Here is a 25,775-nt window from a genome sequence, read left to right on the forward strand (position 1 = left end):
TGAGAGGAGAAAACTCGCACACCACAACTAGAAAGAAGCCCGCACACCGCAACAAGATCCCTCGTGCCACAACTAAGACTTGACACAGCCAAAAATAAATTAAATAAATAAATAATAAATCTTTAAGAAACAAAGCAAAAGTATCTCATGGACAAAAAATTGTTAATGGACTAAAACATTTAGGTCCAAATTAGTAAACTACCACTTTCTGAATGAAATGAATATGAAACCACACACTTAAGTGTAGCAATGAAAACATAATGTATCCAAAAGTAATCTGAGCTAGCTTGAAATAGACAACCAATAGACAACCTGTCGACCTATAAACAATTAAAAATTACCCGACTTCCCTGGTGGCGCAATGGTTGAGAGTCCGCCTGCCAATGCAGGGGACACGGGTTCGAGCCCTGGTCCCAGAAGATCCCACATGCTGCGAAGCAACTGGGCCCATGCACCACAACTACTGAGCCTGTGCTCTAGAGCCCGCAAGCCACAACTACTGAGCCCATGTGCTACAACTACTGAAGCCCGTGCACCTAGAGCCCGTGCTTCACAAGGAGAGGCCTGTGCATCGAAACGAAGAGTGGCCCCCGCTCGCCGCAACTGGAGAAGGCCCGTGCGCAGCAACGAAAACCCAACACTGCCAAAAATAAATAAATAATAAATTTAAAAAAAAATTACCTTCACCTATTCACTGTTATTTTATACAAGCTGGTCCTGGTTCCACCACTTACTGCATGAGTTTGAACAAATTATTTAACCTCTCTGGGTCTCAGTTTCTACACTCGTAAAACAGAACTAAAGATGGCACCTACCTCATGATTGTGAGGATTAAAAGACATAAGGTAAATTGTTCTGAGCAGCTTCAGAAACAGAGTAAGTGTTCAACAAAGGTTAGTTACTATTGTTTTCTCCAAACCGATGCAGACAAAAGTTACTTGAAGTCACATCCATGCCTTAACACTACCTTTGAAACCTTCACAACCCTCAGGACAGTGCTAAACACTGTGGATGCTCAGTATTCAGTAACTGAAAACTAGTTAAGTCATGAAATCTAGAACCTTGAAGCTGAAGATTTTAGAAGTCATCTGGAACAATTTCACTTAATTCAACAATAAGACTCGTGGGAGATTATCAAATCTTTGTTTAAACACTTCCTAGAACAGAAACTTGCCTTCTCAACAAGACATATAAAAACAGGTCTAATTACTAGAATGTTCCCTCTGAAGATTTCATTGTACTGATTACTGCCTCTCATAACTTCTTATCTGAAAGGCTGAATTCACTAGAGGGCATCACAATATTAGGAAAAGTCATCTGTCATGAAAAGGAAAGAATCGCTCAACATTTATTCTGGCTAAGAGAGAAATACTACACCCAATTGTATAAAACATGTATGTTAATTTAAAAATTATTTTGTTTAAACATACTTTAAAATGTTCAGAAGGAATTAAAAGGAAGTTAGATTATAAAATCATAGTTTACACGTCCTTGTATATGTATAAGGGTAAGTAATTCAGATTATTATAAATCTTAGGCTCTTTCCAACACCACAATAAGGGCTCCCAAAATTTTTAAGCAATTTCAATATTTATATGTTTATAAGAGAAAAGCATACAAAACCAGCATGATTTATTATTGCTCCTTGCAGCCATACTCCAAGTTACCTCCAGCTTTCCATAAAAAGACCCAGTGCCTGAGAGAAAATTAGCAACTTCTATAAAAATGTTCAAACCTGGATCTGTATATAACCAATTATTTAAATGATCCAAAACCAAATTATTTTTTTAACATCTTTATTGGAGTATAATTGCTTTACAATGGTGTTAGTTTCTGCTGTATAACAAAGTGAATCAGCTATACATATACATATATCCCCATACCTCCTCCCTCTTGCGTCTCCCCTCCCACCCTCCCTATCCCACCCCTCTAGGTGGTCACAAAGCACCGAGCTGATCTCCCTGTGTTATGCGGCTGCTTCCCACTACAAAACCAAATTATTTTAATATGTCCGCATTAATTAACAGAGTGATGGTACCACTGTAAAGGTTTACAAGGCTCCAAGAGGATCCAGAAGAACAGTCCTGGAATATCCTCTAACTCCCACTCACGTAGAGGAAAAAAACATGGAAAACTAGGCACTGTTTATAGCACACCCTTCAACCTCATCATACTCCACCGCTATGTGAAATTTTACAAATCTATAAACTGTAGGTAACTGAGAGACATGCAGAGTCATCGTGTCAGGAAGAGGGTTCATCCGACTTCGCTCACTGCTCATCGGCTCCCCCTCCCCCACAGACCGCTTTTGTCTCCGTCTGCAATCCATTTCAACATTCCTTTACTCCATACAAATTTGTGGGACTTTTTTTCACTTTCCTTTGAACCAGTTATATACCATTTGCCCGGTTCTCTCATTGATTATGAATTAAATAAAATCCTTAACACATTTATTTTTATATTTCTCTAAGTCATTATATTATCGTTTAATGAGTAACTAGTCAACTCTCTTACCACTGATAAGACACCATTCAGTACTTAGATGTTGTTCAGCACTTAGATTATCAACACAAAATGACACTCCAACAGTGAGTATGAATCAGACTGGAAAGGTCCATCTCCCCATGTATATTAATAAACAGAACTTTGGCTTCTGAAAAATCAATCCTGGTGAATTGTGTTGGCATGAATGAAGTCATGAGCACCGGATGAAGCAAGAAAATCAGGTTTCAGAACCGCAAAGCCCATATTCAGACTGTGGATAACGGTGAAGCCAAGGAATAGCAGCCACAACAAGCTGTTGCCACTCATCTCCACTATCCATCCAGTGACCCCCTTTAAGAAGTTCAAACAGCTAAGGATAATGGCCAATTCGATGGCAGAATTCATGGCAGAAGATGAAAAAATAAGTTTGGTAGTCTGTTCTATAAAAGGTCCTCAAATTTTGCCATCCCTTTGCACGTATCCATGTTCACCTCCCATCCATAAAAGTAGGTATATTTTTATCTCATTTTAGAAGAAATCAATACAAAAGTCTGTGTTCAGCTTCATAAATTATCAAGAGTATAATCATGGAGAATTATAAAGAGAAGTAAAGGATGAGAAACATACTGATAACAGAGTCAGAGAAGATGTTCCAGATGCAAGTGACCCACATCAGGAGAACTAGGTGGCTTCTAAGCTTCTCCCTCTACCCACTCTCTTTATCCCAAAGACACTAACTAAAATAAAAAGGATCATAATAGACTTCAATTCCTTTTACTAGTAAGAGGCACACTGTGATGGCTAATTTTATATGTCAAACTGACTGGCCATGGAATACCCAAATTAAACATTATTTCTGGATGTGCCGGTGAGGGTGTTTCAGGATAAGATTAGCATTTGAATGGAATATTATGTAATGTATTTTATGTTACATATTAAACATATAGATACATACATACATACATATGAATGTATTAAAAAGAAACATGTATAAATTTTAAATAAACTTAAATTTTTTTTACATCTTTATTGGAGTATAATTGCTTTACAATGGTGTGTTAGTTTCTGCTTTATAACAAAGTGAATCAGTTATACATATACGTATGTTCCCATATCTCTTCCCTCTTGTGTCTCCCTCCCTCCCACCCTCCCTATCCCACCCCTCCAGGCGGTCACAAAGCACCGAGCTGATCTCCCTGTGCTATGCAGCTGCTTCTCACTAGCTATCTACCTTACGTTTGGTAGTGTATATATGTCCATGCCTCTCTCTTGCTTACCCTTCCCCCTCCCCATATCCTCAAGTCCATTCTCTAGTAGGTCTGTGTCTTTATTCCTGTCTTACCCCTAAGTTCTTCATGACATTTTTTTTTCTTAAATTCCATATATATGTGTTAGCACACGGTATTTGTCTTTCTCTTTCTGACTTACTTCACTCTGTAGGACAGACTCTAGGTCTATCCACCTCATTACAAATAATAGTTCAATTTTGTTTCTTTTTATGGCTGAGTAATATTCCACTGTATATATGTGCCACATCTTCTTTATCCATTCATCCGATGATGGACACTTAGGTTGTTTCCATCTCCTGGCTATTGTAAATAGAGCTGCAATGAACATTTTGGTACATGACTCTTTTTGAATTATGGTTTTCTCAGGGTATATGCCCAGTAGTGGGATTGCTGAGTCATATGGTAGTTCTATTTGTAGTTTTTTAAGGAACCTCCATACTGTTCTCCATAGTGGCTGTACCAATTCACATTCCCACCAGCAGTGCAAGAGTGTTCCCATTTCTCCACACCCTCTCCAGCATTTATTGTTTGTAGATTTTCTGATGATGGCCATTCTGACTGGTGTGAGATGATATCTCATTGTAGTTCTGATTTGCATTTCTCTAATGATTAATGATGTTGAGCATTCTTTCATGTGTTTGTTGGCAATCTGTATATCTTCTTTGGAGAAATGTCTATTTAGGTCTTCTGCCCAAACTTAAATTTTTAATATTTAAGGTAGAGATATGTATAAATATCTCTATATCCTACTGGTTCTCTTTCTCTGGAGAAAGCTGACTCATACACACACACACACACACACACACACACACACATATCCTGCCCTTGTTCAGGACTGTCTCAGAAATAAACATATGTATACATATATATAACAAATTAGCAATCAGAAATATCTATTCCAGGAAAACTATTTTCCAAGAGAAAACATCTGCTCTCCATTGACTGGTGAGGCCACAGATATACTGTACACAAATATCAACTATATTCAGAGACAACAAATCATTACACTATTTTTTAAACTCCAGAGAGGATGGAGAGAAAGGCATAATTATGGTTTGTTTAATGCAAAAAGTTTTAGGCAACACACTGATCCACAGTTAATTTTTCCTTACCTCTGTGACTTAAAAGTCTCAATGCATTAGCTAAACATGGCACAAAAGATTCCGTTACAATATGGGGGGCAAGGTTGGGGGGAGGGAGCAATGCTGGCAAGACTCAAAGAAGCAAAGAAGCAAAATTATTCTAACAGGGCTCTTGGATATTTTTCCCAAAAATGTTTAGGAAAACTGAAAATAACTTAAATGACTAGGAAAGGTAACCACCTCCTGTCTCTCTGCAATATATTTCTAAGACCTGGTCCATCAAAAATATTTTGCATATCTGCCACTAAAATAACTATAAGGAAGACAAGTAATAAGACAGTTTGCCAAATGCAAGATTAGTGTGCATTCTGACTCTGGGGGCATTTCCATTTTTCTAAGAAAATGAGTTTCCATTTTTCTGAGCAACTTCTGATGCAGCCATTGGTCCATGGTTCTTTCCTCCTCAGAAAAGGCCTCAGGAAAACCAAGTTACTGATATTTATAAACATTTATTACAAACCAAGAAAGAAATTAACACATTAAAAAGCATTTTTAATTTTAAAAGGCTCAATCCGGGGGAAGTTTGTTTTCCTGCAAGCCAATATTAAAAAGTGAAGCCTTAGAAGTAGATGCAATTGTCAACTGCAACAGTTCAGGGAGTAAAACCCTGGATTCAATAAGCTCTGAAGGTCCTGTGTCCTTTTCTCCCCTTTTCCATAAACGCTTTCTGTATATTCCTGACCACGTAAGGACCAAATTATTACCGTACAAAAATTTCTTCTGTTCTCAATTTTGAGACAACTTCCCATAAACTGGCAAAAACATTTTAAATAAGCCTATTTAAAGTTGAGCAATTTTAACTCCGTTTAGAAAAATTTTAAAGATTTAAAAGAAAAATAAGGGCACTTAAAAAAAAACCTACAGCTAACATCATACTCAATGGTGAAAGAATGAAAGTTGTCCCCCTAAAATAAACTACAGATTTAATGCAATCTCTTTTGAAATTCCAACAGCCTGTTTTGCAGAAATGGAAAAGCTGATCCTCAAATTCATATGGAATTTCAAGGAGTCCCAAGTAGCCAAACAGTAATAAAAAAGAACAAAGTTGGAAGACTCACACTTCCCAACTTCAAAACTTACCACAAAGCTTATAATAATCAAAACAGTATGGTACTGGCATAAGAAAAGACATGCAGATCAATGGAATAAAAGTGAGAGTCCAGAAATATACCCATACAGAAATATACCCATACATCCATGGCCAACTGATTTTTGACAAGGGTGCCAAGACCATTCAATGGGGAAAGAATAGTCTGAAACAAATGGTACTAGAACAGCTGGATATCCATATGCAAAAGAATGAACTGACCTCTGTATTATACCACAGACAAAAATTAACTCAAAAAGGATCAATGACCTAAATGTAAGAGCTGAAACTATAAAACTCTTCGAAGAAAATATATGGGTCAATCTTCACAACCTTAGATTTGGCAATGGATTCTTAGATATGACACTAAAACCACAACAAAAGACAAAAAACAAAATGAGTTGGACTTGATCAAAATTTAAAACTTCTGTACATCAAATAACACTATCAAGAAAGTGAAAAAACAACCCACATAATGGGAGAAAACTTTTGCAAATCAAGGGTCTAGTATCCAGAATATTAAAGAACTCTTACAACTCAACAACAAAAAGACAAACAGCTTTTTTAAGTGAGCAAAGGACTTAAACAGACATTTCTCCAAAGATATACAGTCAATAAGCACGTGACAAAATGCTCAGTGTCATTATCATTAGGCAAACACAAATCAACACCACAATGAGATACTACTACATACCCAACAAGAATGGCTATAATTTAAAAAATGGAAAATAACAAGTATTGGTGAAGATGCAGAAAATCTGGAAGCCTCATACACTGCTGATGAGAATGTAATATGGTGCAGCTGCTCTGGGAAAACAGGTTGGCAATTCCTCAAAAAGTTAAACATAGATTTACTTTATTATCCAGCATTTTCACTCCTAGGTACATACCTAGAAGGACTGGAGCTAGGTACGCAAATACTTGTTCACTAATTTTTATAACAGCACTATTTACCATAGCCAAAAGGTAGAAACTACCTAAATGCCCTTCAATGGATGAATGGGTAAACAAACTGTAGTATTATATATACATACAAGGGAATATTACTCAGCCTTAAAAAGGAATGAAGAAAAAAAAGGGGGGGTGGCTTCCCTGGTGGCGCAGTGGTTAAGAATCTGCCTGCCAATGCAGGGGACACGGGTTCAAGCTCTGGTCCGGGGAGATCCCACATACTGCAGAGCAACTAAGCCCGTGAGCCACAACTACTGAGCCTGCGCGTCTAGAGCCTGTGCTCCACAGCAAGAGAAGCCAGGACAATGAGAAGCCGCACACAGCGATGAAGAGTAGCCCCTGCTTGCCGCAACTAGAGAAAGCCCTCACACAGAAACGAAGACCCAACACAGCCAAAAATAAATAAATAAATTTTTTAACAAAAGGAATGAAGTACTGATACGTGCTACAACATGGATGAACCTTGATAACAGTATGCTAAGTAAAAGCAGCAAGACACAAAAGGTCACATATTTATATATATATTTATATACATATTTATATAAAATATCCAGAAAAGGTAACTCATAGAGACAGACAGCTGATTGGTGGTTGCCAGGGACTGGGGAGAAAAAGGTAGTAACAGGGTTTCCTTTTGGGGTGATGAAGTGCTTTGGAACTAGACAGAGGAAGCAGTGGCACAACAATGTGAATGTACTAAATGCCACTGATTTGTTCACTTTAAAATGGTTAATTTTATGATTTGTGAATTTCCATCTCAATTTTTTTTTAATTAATAGAAACCAAATGTCATAGCCTAACTTTTTTTTCCAAGTATCCATAGTGGAGATTATTTACAAAAATCAGTTGTCTGTTAAGCCACAATGGCAACCTCAATTAATTTACAGGGCATATTTTCTGATTATAACACAACAAAACCAATAATTAATAATGAATTCAAAACAAAGAATCCTAATCCTGTAAATTTCTAAACTCTTAAATAATGCTGCAGTAATTTTTTAAAAATTAAAGGATAAACAAGACTTGTAGTTCTCAAATTTGGTGTGCACTCAGATTACCTGGGGAACTTGTTTAAAATACAGAAGCTTAAGCCCTACACCCAGAGATTCTCATTTAATAGATCAAGAGTGGAGTTAGAGCATCTATACTTTTAATAAGCCCTCCACCAAAGTTTAAAAACAATAACAGAATATTAAGGAAAAAATGTAAAGATGTTCCATATCAAAAGCTATGGAATTCATACAAAGCTGTACTCATATACATTGTCTAAAATAATAATACTTAAGAGAACATAAACTAAGCAGTCAATTTAAGATTTTAAAATAAAAGTGTTATTAAAGAAAACAGGAAAACAGAAATATGAATGAAAATAAAACTACATGATTATGAAACTAAAAAAGCAGAACTTTAAAATGAGTGTGGTTAGAGTCATGAAAATTCTAACAAAACAAAAAATTCTCAAAGAGACACAGAACTGGGAAAAGAGATTAATCATCTTCTTAAAAAAAGACATAAAAACATAAAACAAGGAAAATAAATTTTTCAGAAAACTGGAAAAATAAATTTTCTAATAACTCTAAATCTACACATGGTTAGTTCATCAAAAATATAAGAAATTACTTGTCAATGAAAAAAGTCATAAGTTCAATTATGGCATTAAGTATAATCTGCTACTTGGTTGAAAAAAATTAGAACTTGTAAAGTAAGGAAAATTTTAACAAAATGCTACTATGAACTTGAAATTCTTTCCATTGCAGAAAAAAAAAATGTATCAAACATTCAAACTGGTTAATAAGTACCCAGTAACTATCACACAGCTTCACTAGTAAGAAAAACAGACTTTATTCTCTGCAATCCAAAAGCAAAACTGAAAAGAACTTCATGATATAAATGATTACAAATTATTCTACTTTTCAGGTCTAAAAAAAAAATAGTCAAAATACATCACCATCAACTTTACAAATACCATTGAGGTTACATTTTCTTTTCTATTTTAAAGTCACTTTGTAGCCTATTTAACTTTAACCTCTGTTACTCAATCATGGGAACAATTAAATGATAGTCATTAACAAAGAGAAGGCAAGAGCCAAGTGTTATTACCAATAATTAATATAAGGGTAAATAAAATGAAAATGTTCTTAATCAAGGGGAGAGAGCTAATGCTCTCCTCCCCTGAGGTGACATATTTCCCCCCCATGGCTGCTATAACAAATTACTTGGTGGCTTAGAACACCGTAATAAATGTACTCTTTCACAGTTCTAGAGGCAAAAAGCCTGAAAACAGTATTAGTAGCCCAATACTGAAATCAAGGTGTCAAGCCACACTCCCTTCAGAGGCTTTAGGGGAGAATCCATTCTTTGCCTCCTCCAGCTTCTGATGGTGCCAGAATTCCTTGACTTGTGGCCACATCACTCTAATCTCTGCCTCCATGGTGGGTCACCTTGCCTCCTCCTCTTCTCTGTGTGTACCATCTCCTTCTGCCTCCCTCTTAAAAGGGTATATTTAATTGCATTTAGAATACAACCAGATAATCCAGGGTTAACTGCCCCAGCTCAAGACCTCCAATTTAATCACATCTGCAAAGACCCTTTTGGCCATATAAGGTTACCAGAGATCAGGACTTGGATCTCTTTTGGAAAGCTATTTTCAGCCTACCACAGTGTGTCTCCTTAAAAACATACACCAAACCCTTTGGTCAGGAATTAGGTAATCTTAGTCTCCAGATTTCACAATGCAAAGTCACAGGCCTTCTGACTCTCATAACGATAAACACATACCTCTGAAATTAACTCAGGCATCTATCACCAGGTGTAAAGGAGACTATCACAGGGGACATCCATTTGTCTCTCAAAAATATAAAAGAAACACTAAATCTCTATTTTACTGTAAAGATGAATGAAATTCTACTCAAAGTTTGTAGTCTCTCCTGAACTATCTACATGCATGTTATCTCACATGCATACCCAATATATCGAGTTTTTTCTCCCTTCTACATTGGTAAAGAGGGGTCTTTTTGTTGGCAGGATTTTCTTATTTCCCCAACAAACATTATAGAATTGGGTAATAATAAACTAAGTTTTTAAATGAATTTGAAATGGACTACTTTCCAAAAGCAGCAAAAATTATTTTTATTGTCTGAATTTTTCCAACACATAATTTTAAGGCCCACCAGCCCTTGAACTCCTTCAGAATCAAGCAGTTTTCATTCCATAAAATCAAAATTCAAGATGAATTGAACAGTTATATGTAAAATATGAAAGTTAAAAATTAGACTATAGCAATAGAAAAAATGAGCAAAGAAAACAGTCACATACGAAACACTAAAAAACAAAGAAATCAAATTAAAGCAATGTGATGTCATGTTTCCAACTACTACCCTTCCATATTTGACAAGGATAATATTGGGTTGGCCAAAAAGTTCGTTTGGGTTTTTCTGTACCATCTTATGGAAAAACCCAAACGAACTTTTTGGCCACCCCAATACCTAGCAAAAGTGAGGGTATGAGGACACAGGGACTCTTAAACATACTATTACTGAGAATATAAACTGATAGAGACCTTTTAAAAAGCAATTCAGCATAGCCAACAAGATTTAAAAGGCAAATAGATTTGTACCCAATAATTCTTCTAATCATCTATCCTACAAAAATACTCATCAAAGTGAGGGAAAAAACTTATGTATAAAAATGCCCACTGGCCAAAGCAATCTTGAGAAAGAAAAACGGAACTGGAGGAATCAGGCGCCCTGACTTCAGACTATACTACAAAACTACAGTAATCAAAACAGTATGGTACTGGCACAAAAACAGAAATATAGATCAACAGAACAGAACAGAAAGCCCAGAAATAAACCAAAAAAATTACAGTCAATTAATCTACAACAAAGGAAGCAAGACTATACAATGGGGAAGAGACAGTCTCTTCAATAAGTGATGCTCAGAAAACTGGATAGCTACATGTAAAAGAATGAAATTACAACATTTTCTCATACCACATACAAAAATAAACTCAAAACGGATTAAAAAACTAAACGTTAAGACTGCAAACCATAAAACGCCTAGAAGAAAACAGGCAGAACACTCTCTGACCTAAATCATAGCAACATTTTTTTGGATCTGTCTCCTCAAGCAAAGGAAACAAAAGCAAAAATAAACAAAAGGGACCTAATTAAACTTAAAAGCTTTTGCACACAAAAAAACACCAACAAAACAAAAAGACAACCTACTGAATGGGAGAAAATATTTGCAAGTGATATGACTGATAAGGGGTTAATATCCAAATATATAAACAGCTCATAAAACTCAATATCAAAAAACAAACAACCCAATTAAAAAATGGGCAGAAGACCTAAACAGACATTTTTCCAAAGAAGACATACAGATGACCAACAAGCACCTGAAAAGGTACTCAACATGGTTAATCATCAGAGAAATGCAAGTCAAAACCACAATGAGATATCACGTCACACCTGTCAGAATGACTATCATCAAAAAGAACACAAATAACAAATGTTGGCAAGGATGCGGAGAAAAGGGAAACATAGTACACTGCTAGTGGGAATGCAAACTGGTGCAGCCACTACAGAAAACAGTATGGAGGTTCCTCAAAAAACGAAAAGTAGAAATACAATACAATCCAGCAATTTCACTCCTGGGTATTTACCTGAGGAAAAAAAAACAAAACCACTAATTTGAATAGATATATGCACCCCTATGTTTACTGCAGTATTATACACAATAGCTAAGATATAGAAGCAATCTAAGTGTCCATCAACAGATGAATGGATAAGGAAGATGTGGTGTGTATTTTTCATATATATATATATATATATATATATATATATATATATATATATAAAATGGAGTATTGCTCAGCCCTAAAAAAGAATGAAATTTTGCCATTTGCAACAACATGGATGGACCTGGAGGGTATTATGCTTAGTGAAATAAGTCAGAGAAAGATAAATACTGTATGTTATCACTTACATGTGGAATCTAAAAAGTGAAATGAATGAATATAACAAAACAGAAACAAACTTACAGATGTAGAGGACACACTACTGATTACCAGTGGGGAGAGGGAAGGGAGGTGGGGCAAGATAGGGGTAGGGGATTAAGAGATATAAACTACTGTGTATAAAATAAATAAGCTACAAGGATATATTGTACAGCACAGGGAATAGAGCCAATATTTTATAATAACTTCCTAACTTCCTTCCTTCCTCCCTCCCTCCCTCCCGCCTCCCTCCTTCCCTCCCTCCCTTTCTTTCTTCATTTATTTTTGGCCACGCTGCATGGCATGTAGGATCTTAGTTCCCTGACCAGGGATTGAACCCATGCCCCCTGCAGTGGAAGCACAGAGTCTTAACCACGGGACCACCAGGGAAGTCGCTATAGCAACTTTAAATGGCATATAATCTATAAAAGTATTGAATCACTAGTACATCTGAAACTAATACTGTAAACCAATGATATTTCAATTAAATAATAAATAAAAATTCACATGCTCACTGAAATTCTACTTGTATGTGAAAATTAGAAATAGTATAAACACCCATCAATATAGAAATAGCTAAATGATGGTATATGTCTACAATGGAATTCAATGTAGCCGGTGAAAAATGAAATACAACAATATAAGCTGTTATTTAGAAAGCTAGCCATGATGCATTAAGTGAAAAAAGCACTTAAAATATAGTAAGTAAATTATTCTGTTTTTACTTAAAGGGAAAAAACAAAATAACAAACATATATAATTGTAATATGTTTACATATTAATAGAAGCTATATTTTCCAAAAAATCTTATGACATGGGAAAATCCTTACAAAATTAACTGAAAAGAGTACAACTACAAAATTGTATATGCAACTATATAAACAAAAGCAGTGCAATATTAATAAACAAGGGTGACTAATTACCTGAGTAACGTGATTTTGAACTGTTCTTTATACATTTTTTATTTTCCAAAATGCATGTTATTTACAAAATCACAATAAAAATTAAAGTTTTTTATTTTTTTTAATTCATTGATGTAATGTTCCTTTTTTTTTTAATATTTATTTATTTATTTGGCTGCGCCAGATCTTAGTTGTGGCACTCAGGATCTTCACTGCGGCATGCAGGCTCTTAGTTGAGGCACGCAGGATCTAGTTCCCTGACCAGGGATTGAACCCAGGTCCCCTGCATTGGGAGCGTGGAGTCTTAACCACTGGACCACCAGGAAAGTCCCTTGTTTTGTTTTTAAATGGGAGCCCAGATGACCAAAAAACTGTTATGCTTTAGCGAGTCAGGAATGATTCAAACCCTACAGAATACAGGAGACTGAGTATAAAATGACATAGTGAGTTCAGGTACAAAAGAAGACCTTTAAAAATACATATTTACCAAAACTTGCCCAATATAAAGAATGCTATCTCCTTCAGACTGGTTACTTTAAATACTGTATTTATTCTGATGTTGCATTACTAAAAGTAATGTTAACCAACATGATCACCCAACCTTATCACCTAGGTAGGTCCTAAAATAGTTTTGGGGTCATTTCAAACAACTCTAGTTTCAAAGAACAGAGACCTTGCACAAATTCAGTTAGTTAAAACATGCTGCAGCTTTTGAAGACATGTTTTGAGACAGGGAATAGACCCTGGCCTTCAGAAAAGGTTCCCTCCACATAAACTATTCACTGCCATCAACACCACCTTTCCATACATGTCCAACAACCTCCTCCATTCCTTTCACTCATGAGCTTCCTCACTACAAGCGTCCTCTCCCCAGATGTGACAATTATCAAAATCCTACCATCTTGGTAAGACCAAGCTCCAAATACATCTGCTCCATGAAGCTGCTGCTTTTTTGAACTCCAAAAGCATTTCAATATCTATACTGCTCATTGATCAGCATGTGCTATTTTTATACTGACAGTCTTTTAATATATTCTGACTTCCCAGTTATAGTTTATAAGGACCTGGAAGGTATGTCTTCCATCTCCAGTGCAGTTCACTGGAGATACACAATGAGTGGTGGCCCATCCAAGAAACACAATAGGTGTTTGTTTGCTTTCTTCTACATAAAGTTTGGGACAGTATTATTGTTAGTTTAGGCTTGAAGGACTGTGGTGAGCCTTGAATGGCTGCCTAAGAAGTGTGGGTTTTATCCTGCAATCATCTAGAGCTGAAAGTTCTTAAGCTCAAAAATGATGTGACAGAAGTGTATTCTAGCAAAAGTACTCCTTAGTCCACAGTTGCCAGATTTGGGGGAGACAGTAACATTTCAAGCAAGGAAGGAAGTCGGCTGAGCATAAAGGGTTAAAAGTCAGAAAGCACTGGGTTCTCTAACACCTCCAGCTCTTGGCAAGTTATACGACTTCTTAAAAGCTTCCTTTTCTTTATCTATAAAACAAGGATGAGAAAACCAGAACCTACCTAGCTGCAGTAAGTATTACAGAAAATCACAATGACAGTAAGTGCTACAGTGGGATTCAAGCACATCACGGTTCAAGCTGTTAAAAGGATAATTCAAACAAACAAAAAGGTAACACTGTGTCTCCCATACAAATATAAAATGAACGCCTGTCTATGATTTTATGTAACTCATTAATTAATTATGGAATAAATAAGATGTTTCATCTGGTTCAAAAGTGGATCCAAAGAACACAAACATACAGGCATCAGGAATGGTGAAATGGATTTGCTTAATAGATCCAAAACCTGCTTCCCCCACAAAAGAGGAAAAGAAATCAACAGTACCTCCAACCAACAAAATTCATTTGCATGTCTAAGGACAAGAGCAATTTGCACTGCTGTGAGTTATTCACAACTTACAACATTATAAAATAAATCAAAAAATAATAAAAGCTGTAGATCCCATAGATTAGATCTCCAGGAAATGTGCTTTAGACCACCTAGTTTCCAATGAAAACACCCCGTAATCCCTTTTGTACATTTCAAGACTTTCACAAATTTTCCTTACATAGTTCTTAACCACCATGCACATTGCCTTTTTCTTCTTTTAGAAAAAAATCCACAGCTTCAAGATCTCTGACAACCATTAGAAAAACTGAGTTAGTCCCCTCCATAAAACTAATCTTTCACTACAATAAATTGTTTTCTTCACATAGTAAACCAGAAATTTAGAATTATTATGCATTTATATATAAATGCAGAAATAAATTAATTCATTGGATTGTCTAGCTTCTTAAGAGATCTAAAACTAACGAGGGTTTGGTTTTACTGAACAATGACAAGGAGAATTACTCTCTGAAGGAAAAAAGACATAGTTAAATTGTCACTTCCAAGTAACTGACCCAAAATTAACTTAAGTGTCTAACTGGCCAATATATGCATCTTAATTTCCACCCTATGTTTTCTTCCATAAACAAAATCAATCCCAGTCCAACTACCACTCCAGTAAAATCAAGTAGATGTACTGCTCCTACTGCTCCAGCTAAGTGCAACTAAAAACCCTGGACATCATATATGAAACAAACAAAAGACTCTGAAGGTGGGACTTCCCCGGCGGTCCAGGGGCTAAGGCTCCGCACTCCCAATGTACGGGGCCCGGGTTCGATTCCTGGTCAGGGAACTAGATCCCACATGCATGCCGCAACAACGAGTTCACATGCCGCAACTAAAGATCCCACATGCCACAACTGAAAAACCTGCCTGCCGCAACGAAGATCAAAGATCCCACGTGCCACAACTAAGACTCGAGCAGCCAAATAAAAAATTAAAAAAAAAAAAAAGACTCTGAGCATGGAGAGAAGGCACACTAGCTAGGGAGGCACCTTGGGACCCGTCGAACAACATGGTAGTGAGTTCTCTGGGTTTTCCTTTTGCCTCATATATATCACGTGGACACAAAGCTGAAGCAGCCAGTAATCCAGAAATACCAATGGGGGCTGACAAAAACGTTCCTGCTCTTCCAGAAAACCAAGAAAAGAGCAGCAGAGCAAAACAGAAGACTTGCAGACAATAACCACTGGCACTCCAGCCAAAAACCACAGGAAAAACTGTGGCTCATCCCCACCCACAACAACGTAAGCCAAGTAGGGAGCCTGAACTTTCCCTCTCACCAGGCTGTACTGTTGTGCCTCAACATTACAGGTTACCCCCCTTACTCCCTCCCCTTACCCCCCACCCTCACTCCTGCAGGGATGATATCAAAGGCAGAACTTCTTCCCTTGCCAGGTAGGTGTAAGACTCCCCCTTGCCCTGCCTCAGTGTCTATGAAGACCACCTGGAGAGCCTGGACTTCTACTGCCATGACAGTAAGGAGGCTCCCCTTCTCATGTCCACCAGGATGGTATGAGACAAGGCCTAGTAGAGAGTCAGGACTTTCTCTGCCCTCCAGGGGTAAGAAGGCCATCCCCTCCCAGTGGTGTCAGTACAGGCCATGTGGAGAACAGCAAGAAGGCATAGTAGTATCAGTGAAGGCCTAGAGAGGAGCTGAAACTTCCACTCCTGCCCAGCAGCAGTGAGGAGCCCTACTTCGTGTGTCAATGGACCAATTCCTCGAAAGCACACAACTCACCCAAGACGAAATAGATAATCTGAATAGCCCTGTGACTATTAAGGAAATTAAACTCGTAATTTAAAACCTCATGAAAAAGAAATCTCCTGGCTAAGATTGTTTGATGAGAGAATTCTGCCAAATGTTTAAAGAAAAATTAACACAATCTATTCTGGTAAACACAAGAATAAGGAGCACTTCCCAATTTACTTTATGAAGCTAGTACTTCCCTGATGCAAAACCCAGGAGGGCTTCCCTGGTGGCGCAGTGGTTGAGAGTCTGCCTGCCGATGCAGGGGACACGGGTTCGTGCCCCGGTCTGGGAAGATCCCACATGCCGCGGAGCAGCTGGGCCCGTGAGCCATGGCCGCTGAGCCTGCGCGTCCAGAGCCTGTGCTCCGCAACGGGAGCAGCCGCAACAGTGAGAGGCCCGCGTACCACCAAAAAAAAAAAAACCAGGAAAAGACAGTACAAAAGAAAAAAACTATAGACCAATACATGAATGTAGGCACAAAAATCCTTAGTTGAATATTCAAGAATCAATGTAACCCACAATATTAACAAACTGATAAAATACATATTCACAGGATCATACCAATCTATACAGAGAAAATTATCTGATAAAAAACAATCCTGTTTATGAGTAAAACTCTCAGAAAAAAAAAAAGGAATACAGGGGAGCTTCCTCAATTAGATAACAAGCAACTATAAAAAAACATACAGCAAACATCATTACACCTCATGCTAAAAGAAAAAATGAACAATGCATTGCCCCTATTATTGAGAACAACAATGTCCACTCTCACCACTCTTATACAACACAGTACTGAAAATTCTAGTCAATGCAAGAAGGCAAGAAAAGGAAATAAAAGCCATACAGAAAGAAGAAATAAACCTGTCCCTATTCGCAAATGACATGATGGTTTCCATAGATAATCCCAAGAAATCTATCCAAAAACCTCCTAGACCCTCCTAATATGTGAGTTCAGTAAGGGTGCAGATACAAGATAAATACACCAAAGAAAAAAAGCAACTGCAAACTGCATGTCAATGGAAAAGACAACCTACGGAATAGAAGAAAACTTCTGCAAATCATATATATGATAAGGGGCTTATAACAAGAATATATACAGAACTTCTATAACTCAGTAGTAAAAAGGCAAATAACCCATTAAAAAATGGACAATGGATCTGAATAGACATTTCTCCAAAGAAAATATACTAATGCCTGATAACCACATGAAAAGATGCTTGACATCATCTGCCATCAGGGAAATGCAAATCAAAACCACAATATCAACTCACACTCAGGAGAATGTTTTATTATAACTTCTCTAGAATGGCTATAATCAAAGAGATAATAACAAGTGTTGGGGGAAGATGGAGAAATATGGGAACCCCCATATGCTGCGATGAGATTGTAAAATGGTACAGCCTGGAAAAGTCTGATGGTTCCTCAAAAAATTATACCGTATTACCCAGAAATTCAACTCCTAGTTATATACCAAAAAAAAAAAAAAAATTACAACATACATCTGCACAAAAAACTTGTACATGAATGTCCATCAACTGATGAGTAGATAAATAAAATGTGGCATATCCACACAATGGAGTATTATTCGGCCATAAAAAGGAATCAAGTACTGTTACATGCTGCAACAGGGATGAACACTTAAAAAGTTATGCTAAGTGAAAGACGCCAGTCACAAAAGACCACATATTATATGATTCTACTTAAAGGAAATGTCCAGAACAGGCAGAAAGTAGATTAGTACTTGCCTACGTGAAAGGTGGGAGGATGAGGGGACATGAGGTGTCACTGTTAATGGATACAGGGTTTCTTTTTGAGGTGATAAAAATGTTCTAAAATTAATTGTGGTAATGGTTGTACAATTCAATGAATATAGTATTAAAAATCACTGACTACCAGATCCACAGCTGACTTCTTTCTTGAAATTTACAAGTTGATTCTAAAATTCATAAAGACTTACAAGGGATCCAGAATAGACAACCCAATTTTGAAAAAGAAGAACAAAGTAGGAGGACTCATACTTCCTGTTTTCAAAACTTACCACAGGGCTTCCCTGGTGGCACAGTGGTTAAGAATCCGCCTGCCATGCCAATGCAGGGGACATGGGTTCGATCCCTGGCCTGGGAAGATCCCACATGCCGTGGAGCAACTAAGCCCGTGTGCCACAACTACTGAGCCTGCGCTCGAAAGCCTGTGACTCTCCATTGACTAATAACATTGAACACCTTTCTATACACGAAATGGCCACACAGAGATCCTCTTTCAGAAAGTGCCTATTCAAAACTTTTGTGCATTTTTAAATTAAATTGTCTTTTTCTTATTAATTTTACACAATACACATACACTCTGGATGTGAGTCCTTGGTCAGAGAGATGAATTGAGAATTTCTTCTTCCAGTCTGTATTTTGCCCTTCATTCTCTTCATGGTGTCTTTAGGTGGAGAGAAACTCTCAATTTTAACGAAGTCAAATTTATCAATCATTGCTACAATCCTTGCTTTAAGTCTTTTTTAAGAAATCTGTGCCTACTCTACTCAGTAGTTCTTTGATTTGTGCTTATGGTTTGAATGGTTCTGATCTTGCTCTGAATTCATGAATTCCTGCATCTTTGTAAGGTTTACAATTTCACCTTGCAGTCGATTTGAAATGCATTCATGTTATGTTGTTGGTGATAGACAACTTTAGTGTTATGAACGTCTGAGAGGAAGTCAGTTTTACAACTAGAGGATTCATCTGTGACTACTTCCATATTATAATGACTTCTGTACAAATACATTAAAAGCATACTGTTAAAAAAGTGAGGAAAACCCTCTAACACCTGTTATTCTAACATTTTACCCCAAACATACCTTAGATGATTCTTCCCACTCCCTTTGAGGGGCTTTCCTCCAATGGGCCACTTTATACTAGACCCTACTGACTTTGATGATACAATTAAGTGTTCTGTAGTCTCAGAAATCAAAAGCCTAGAGGCTTCTGTTAAGCCAGGTTCTATTACACCTTATTTGACCCAACAACCTCAGAGGGTTTACAATTCTCCAGAAAACCAGCAACAAAGAACTCCTTGCTCCGTCCTCTTTCCTAAATTAATTAACAGAATCTCCTTTCTCCAACCACAGTTACCAAAAAACCAAAACGAACAAATGTAACAGCTTAGTCTTCTCTTTACTAGCTCAGCAGGTGCTCCCCTCCCCCATCCAGTTATTCTTCACACCCAGCCAATCTTCCATTCTGCCTTCCAAATGTGTGGTGGCCTCTGAACTTTGCTGTCACAGTTAATGCCCTGCTTCACTCCCTCACCATCTCTGGTCTGGAGTATGGGAACTGCCCTTGACTGGTCTCTTCCTTACATTTTGTCTTTGACCCTGTCACCACCAAAGTCCCCTCTCCAGAGCATAAAGTTGATCATGTTACTCATCTGATTAAGATCCTTCTATAGGTCCCACTGCCCACAGGATAAAGTCACTCTCTTAGTTAAGAATTCACAATCTGGCCCTAACCTTTCCTGGCTTCTTTCTTAGCAACTCCTGCAAAATTTTGGCCTGACACCTGGGCACCCATGCCCTCTTTCTCATCCTAATTTTGCACTGCTTCCTCCTTTGGCTAGAAGTCCCTTCTCCCTTTATCCTGCAATCAGCTCCTTCCCTTCTTGCACAGGACGACCCCAGCAGAAGCAACTGTGCCCTAGTATGTGCTCCTGCAGCTCTCTGTACCCACCACAACTATACTTGAGTCCTTATCACCTGTATTAGTGAATCACTTATTTGTTTTTCTCACTCAGGATTAGGAATTAATCTTTACATCCCAAGGACTTGGCAGGGCAATTCCATGAAGGTTCAATGAAAGAATGAATGTCCCAGCCACTTTTATTCATGTCACCTTCTTTCTATAAATAGACACTAGAAAAATTAGTACAAATATGTCAAAGCAATGAACCTAACACAAGTTGTCTTTTAAAAGTCACCCAGCAAAGTATTCTTTTAAAGAGTTTAATAAAAAACTAAAACCTTCCTCAATCATAGATTTGTGCTTCCTGTTAGAAATTAGTAACGACTCTTTGCTTTAAAATACTTTTAGGGACTTCCCTGGTGGCACAGTGGTTAAGAATCCACCTGCCAATGCAGGGGACACGGGTTCAATCCCTGGTCCGGGAAGATCCCACATGCCGCGGAGCAACTAAGCCCGTGAGCCACAACTACTGAGCCTGCACTCTAGAGCCCACATGCCACAACTACTGAAGCCCGTGCGCCTAGAGCCCGTGCCCCACAACAAGAGAAGCCACCACAATGAGAAGCCCGCACACCGCAACGAAGAGTAGCCCCAGCTCACCGCAACTAGAGAAAGCCCGCGTGCAGCAACAGACCCAACGCAGCCAAAAATAAATTAAATAAATTAATTTTAAAAAATACTTTTAAAAATAACGGGCATCGGGCTTCCCTGGCGGCGCAGTGGTTGAGAGTCCGCCTGCCAATGCAGGGGACACGGGTTCGTTCCCCGGTCCGGGAAGATCCCACATGCCGTGGAGCGGCTGGGCCCGTGAGCCACGGCCGCTGAGCCTGCGCGTCCGGAGCCTGTGCTCTGCAGCGGGAGAGGCCACAACAGTGAGAGGCCGCAAAAAAACAAACAAAAATAACAAAAAAAATAATAATAATGGGCACCAAAGGTGGGATGAATATACCACTTAACCAAAGTAACTGGAGTCATCACCATATAAATCACTACTGGATGCCAAGGGAATGAATCACAGTTATTATTTATACAACTAAAAGACCACAAACAAAATTACTTCATTGAAAGTCTGTTCATATATATCACCTTGACACATAACACATCTGCATGATACAGGAAGATGGTATGCATGGTGGTTAAGAACACAGTCTGGCATCATAATGCTAGTCTTGCAATTTGGGGAAAATTACTTAAAAGTTCAATGTGCCTCAGCTTCCTCGTGTAAAACAAAGATGATACACAATGTTGCTGGGTGAGTGAGCCCTTAAAGGCTCTTGGAACAGTGCCTGAGGAGCAAATGCATAGTAATAAATGTCAACTGTCAACACAGTGCTTTTAACTTTTTTAAGCCCTTTTACATACATTTTTTTTTTCTTCTTCAAAACAGCACAGTGAGATTGCTTGGAGAATCACTTTGTCCATTTCCGAGACAAAGTACTGATAGAGAGGTCATGATTTCCCTAAGATATTTTAAGTGGCAGAGTAAGAACCAGAAACTACACCTAACCCCAGCCCCAGACTAAACTGACTCTCCACAGATGCAGTGTGGAAGAAAGATTCTTTTGGGTTTTCCCCACTGTTTACCCTTGGTTATCAGCAACAGCCAGACTAAGCACCTGGTAAATTAATAGGTAAGAGAAGCCTCATTTTCACAGTGCCTGATGCATAGCAGGCAGTCCAAAGACAACTACTGATAACAAACAAGCAGTGCCACTGTGCTTTCTCAGTAACAGAACAAGGCACTCCACAAAATTAACCCAACTAGTTATACTTCATGACAGGTCTTTGCTCAAATAAGGGACCTACATGAATGGACAAAATTGCATTACTGTTAACGCCTTCACCTATACTTATCTTCATTACATTCCTGGGCTTCAGCTGAAAGTCAATCCGCAGTCTTAACATGCAGCCAAGTGCACATGGAATAGAGTTAATGAACTTCGAAGGCAGAGGCAATGCTGCCGGGGAGCCCACCGGAACCAAGGAAATACCAAGAAGCAAAACGTCTCTCCCAACAGCTAAGCTCCCGAACTTTTTATTTCTTCTCTTCAAATGGACAACTAGGAGCTCAGATTCACCTTGACGATCAGACTTGACATCAGCCCCTGGCAAGGGCCTACCTTTCCTTTTGTGGCACTGCCACTCTGGCACCTACAGGCAGGCGCCCGGAGCATACACAAATAAGCCAGATCCAGCCCTTTCCCTCCACAGCTCATGTCCAAGCCTCGCACGTGGCGGCCACTTGGGACCTTTGGCACATCTGATTTAACAGCGGCAGAGCCTGGGCTGTGCTCGCAGCGGTGCAGCTCCCGGACCCTCCCCAATCTGGAGCAGGAAGGTCTTGGTGCTCTTCTGTAAACACCTATCAGATACCTGGCCCTCCTCCTCCCGCGGCCACGTCGACCCGGCCCGAGCCGCCCCGCGGCCCCCGACGCCTCCGCTAGCCTCCGGGAGTCGCTTCCTCGCGCCTCCTCTCACCTGAGCCGACGGCGCCGCCACCCGCGTGGTGACCCCAATTCCCCGTCAAGTAACCGTTACAGGGGGCCGCAGCCCAGGGAGGCCCGCGGCTCGGGTGGAAAAGCCCATGGGGCTGCTCCCCCTCCGCCGACCCAGGATTCCCCGGCCGCCGCCGCCATTTTCCCCGTGCCGTAAACCCCACCTGACGGTTCCAGCTTCTCACCTGTGACTAGCAGACGACCACGTGCGACACCGTGGGGAGCGCGTGGGCGAACTGGAGAATCCCTGGGGGTCACAACCTCCGTGCAGAACCCGCCGCTAATTCATCCCGAAGCGGGAGGCTTCGGCCAGTCGCCCTTGTAATGCGTCCCGGCAGGCTCCATCCTGATTGGCTGCGAGCGCCTTGAGGCAGCGGCGTCCCCGGCCGCGTGAGAAGCCCAGGTCCCCGGAGCCCCGCCCCTGCTTCCCCCGCCTGGGGCTCCCCCGGCGCGCGACACTGAGGGCTCCCTTAAAGTGACCACGCTCATTTCCGGCCCGCCTCCAGGAGAAGAGGGACCCACAGAGCGAGGGGGCGTAGGGGCGAGTAGCAATAAGAAATAGGGAATGCCGGAGGGCATTGTCCCAGGGAACCTAATGGTCCCTCTAACCCCTGGAGTTTCAAAGTGACAATAGAAATCTGGGGAGTTTAATTTACAAACTGTGGACTGACAAGAAAGGCACAACCTAAAAATTAAGAATTATGTTTTACTGGACGAACATACTGAGGACTTAAACCTAAAAGGCAGCCTCTCAGATCGCTCTGAGGGACTGTGCTGAAGAGGTAAGGAAGGAGCCAGGATATTTAGGAGCTTTTGCAACAGAAACCAGGTAGTCGGAACTTTAAAAGGTTACTGTTCATTAAAAACCAGACATCTCAAGTTAATGAAGTTAGCACTTTTCTACCTATGGAAAGACGCCAGAGTCTGGGCTCATCAAAATCATTCCTTTGAAATGCACCTTAACTGTCTAGGGCCAGTATCCTGTTTTTTTTCCATCCTGAACTCCCTCAGGGTGCACAGTGCGGGGGAGGGGCGGCAACTGTGTTGGCTGATGGCTTGATGGCCACAACATCCTTTGTTTATTGAAATGGCTGGTGATATTCTTTGTCCACAAAGCCTAACCTACAGGGGCAAATCAGTAGTAGAACCCGTTCTAGAGCTTAGGTTCCTGACGCGCAGCACCAAGCTCTCCCTAGCATGCAGCTTCCCCAGTCCTAGGGAAACTTTCCCTCCTCTGAGCATCCGCAGTACTTTCATGATAACCCTCATAAAAGGCGTTCAGCACTTTCTACTGTGGGACATCTGTCCCCTAACCTACTAAACTCTAAAGCTCCATAATGGTGGGTACTGTGATTAAACCTTTTTTCATTTCCTACACCATGCCTTCCTCCTGCGAGTCTTCAACAAAGATTCACTGAATTAAAATCCTAAAAAGAATAAACATAGCCACCCATCGCACACTTAGCCACTATACGTATGTTTATGTGTTTTGTTCATTTATTCAACAAGGTACAGAAGGGGATGAATTTTTTTTCAGAGTACAAGATTCCTGTCCTCATATATTTGTAGTGTAACGATAATGAACATCTAGGTTTGGGATGCATAGCTTCAGTATAGCTAAATTATATTCCATAGGCATTTCCTGGCGGTCCAGAGTTTAGGACTTGGCACTCTCACTGCCTGGGTCTGGGTTCAATCCCCGGTCAGGGAACGAAGGTCCCGAAAGACATGTGTCGCGGACCAAAAAAAAAAAAAAAAAAAAAAATATATATATATATATATATATATATATATATATATATATATACTCCAGAGCTCTCTGTGAATCAAAAGTTCCCTTGTTCTTTTTCTAAATCAGCTTCACAGACTCTCCAATCTTATTCAGAAATATTGAAATATTTTAAGATATGCTGAAATTGTGTTAGAAAATAAACAACAGAGGGAAACACCAATACAAAAGCCAACTCTGTCAATTACCCCTGTGACCTTAGGCCTCCTTTTTTATCTGTAAAATAAGATCACTAATATAAAAGTTCTCTAAATTCTTTTCTTCCCCCCACCCCTACAAGTTTTTAACTTTCTTGATGTCAGAGGCCAGCGGGAAAACCCTGAAGGCATTGGAGATGGGTTTTGAAAGAAGAGATTATAATCTCTTCTTTATAAGAAATTATAATAGTTTATCTTTGCATCTCCGCAACTCCTAAAACGAACAGTGCCAACTGAGAAAGAGAACACCACACATTTGAATACAGCAGACGCTGAATAAAGTTTAACTGACTTGATGAATCATCCTGGTTTCTTCTCTATATCACTTTCTTAGCCTTAGGCTTTTTTGGAGGGTGGAGTGGTAGAACCTGAAGGATAGGGTCAAAACTATGGAGTCTGAAGGTATTAGCTCTTTTTTACCCAAACTGCTTCTGACACCCACCACGTGTGGCTTCTCCACACCAAGCGGTTCTCCAGTTCTCTGTGGACACCAACTAGGTGTCCTGCAATGCAATTCAGTTTTGACACTAACTGCTTGGAATTAATGCAGACCTCACAGGTTAAGGGCTTAGTTCCACAAAACTGCTCTGCACTTCAGACACCAATAGAAAGTCTGGGTCTCAGGACGTCCCTGGTGGTCCAGTGGTTAAGACGCCACACTTCCACTGCAGGGTGTGCAGGTTCGATCCCTGGTCAGGGAAGCAAGATCCCACATGCTGCGCGGTGTGGCCAAAAAAGAAAAAAAAGGAAGTCTGGGCCTTGGGTACTTCTGACAAACTGGCTGTAAATCGGGGCATCCCACAATGCCCTGCTCAGGCTCCAATTTGCTAGAACAGATCACAGAACTCAGGAGAACGCTTTACTTACATTTACAGGTTTATTATAAAGGATACAACTTAGGAACAGTCAAATGGAAGAGATACGTAGGGCAAGGTATGGGTTGTGGAGAGGGTACTCAGAGCTTTCATTCTCCCTCTGGGTGTGTCACCCTCCCAGCACCTTGCTGATTACACCAACCAGGAAACTCTCAGAACCCAGTTGTCAGTGTTTTTTATGGAGACTTCGTTACCTAGGCATG

The 25,775-nt window shown here is 39.5% G+C and overlaps 1 protein-coding gene across 2 annotated transcripts in view; it reads right to left on the reverse strand.

The window, feature by feature from the left end:
* LCLAT1 (lysocardiolipin acyltransferase 1) overlaps positions 1–23,052 on the reverse strand; it is a 192,765-nt gene extending 169,713 nt beyond the window's left edge. For both annotated transcript variants that reach the window (XM_060026879.1, XM_060026878.1), the window contains exon 1: positions 22,897–23,052. The gene's annotated coding sequence lies outside the window, so the exon portion shown is untranslated. The remainder of the gene's footprint in view (positions 1–22,896) is intronic.
* Positions 23,053–25,775: the final 2,723 nt, after the last annotated feature.

The sequence above is a fragment of the Delphinus delphis genome, chromosome 12 (genome assembly GCF_949987515.2).
Source record: "Delphinus delphis chromosome 12, mDelDel1.2, whole genome shotgun sequence".
Classification (NCBI taxonomy): Eukaryota; Metazoa; Chordata; class Mammalia; order Artiodactyla; family Delphinidae; genus Delphinus; species Delphinus delphis.